Below are 1,403 nucleotides of genomic sequence, written 5' to 3'. Positions count from 1 at the left end.
AGCTCGTTCCGCCTCGCTCAACTCAAAGTTGAGAATTCAAGATGGCTGCTCCCTACGTGAAAAGTAAGAGAGAACTCGAAATACTATAATATTTATAAAGCTTCTGTTATATTCCCGTGTCATAATGGAGTCATACACTCATTACTGCCCCACCTCTATCTGTCAACATGTTGCTATAGTGTATGTGAGTGTCTGCAGTTACAAAATGCGATGTATGCGATGTTCTGTTTTTTTTTGCTAACACTGCTAATGCTAAAATGAGTGAACTCCATTACATTTTTTTCTGACTTCTCTACTGGAAGTGACGTCATTCGTGTGTTCTGAAGTGGTAAACTGTACACTTAGAGTTGTGGATTTCGGACAGCAATTAAATTACCATACGACCTTGGTGTTTTTCAAAAAAGCGTAGGTAATTTAGCCGGGGATTTTTACGCGGGTGGTGGTAAAAAAACAAAACACTGGCATTCTGGATTCATGTGGCAATAAAATCACTGGCTAACCCCTGTACATGTTGAAAATCGCTTATGTCCCCATGATAAACAATTACTGTCCAAATCAGGCTATTGAGGCATTTCTTGTCAGATGTTAAATAGACATTTATAAAATGTTTTTAAGATGTTTATGATTTAGAATGTATGTAAAAATTTACTTTTTAAACACTTTTAGCCCGGATAGTACATGTAAGTCTCCAAGATGTCTTTTTGAGAAGGTTTGTCTGGAAAGCATCTGCTGTGTGCAAACATCTGATAAATGTATCTTACATTTTAAGTCACAAGCATCTTAAAGACATTTTCTAAATGTCTAAGAAAACACCGCATGGATGCATTACAGTTGAGCATACATTCTCAGCAGTTTACATGTGCTATCTGGGAGGAATTCCTAGCATTGCTATTATGTTGTTAGCATGTTTATAGCATGATTTAGCACATTGCTATCATGTGGACGACAGATTGATAGATATAGATAGATCCTTAAAGCATCACTGATAATCACCATCCACATTAACAATCTTACACAGTTATATTTGTGTTAGAGCAGTTTCGTGAAGCGCTTAGGCTTTGAGTGATATTTCTGAAGCGCTCAGCAAGCAATACAAGAACAAGGCTTAGGACCTCATCCGTCAACTCTCAGCCACGGCTCCATTACAGAGTTTAATTAAGGTCATTAATCCTGCTTATTTTTCATGAATGTCTCATTCATTCCTTCACATACCCAGCCTAACCTCGCTGTGGGCACACACAGTTGTCTGGGGCAACATCCCAGTTAATTACAACGAGCACTATTTCATTGTAAAAAAATGCTGTAGATGAAGTCTTGGACATCAGAGGAACTCCTTGAGGTACCCTTGTGTCTCAGCTCTGAAATGTGCTAATTGCTAACACGGTTGCAAAAAAAAAAAAAAA

Source organism: Sinocyclocheilus grahami, unplaced genomic scaffold (assembly GCF_001515645.1).
Source record: "Sinocyclocheilus grahami isolate Dianchi unplaced genomic scaffold, SAMN03320097.WGS_v1.1 scaffold2163.1, whole genome shotgun sequence".
In the NCBI taxonomy this organism is placed as follows: Eukaryota; Metazoa; Chordata; class Actinopteri; order Cypriniformes; family Cyprinidae; genus Sinocyclocheilus; species Sinocyclocheilus grahami.
The sequence above is the reverse complement of the archived record's forward strand: the minus strand, read 5'-3'. Positions refer to the sequence as shown.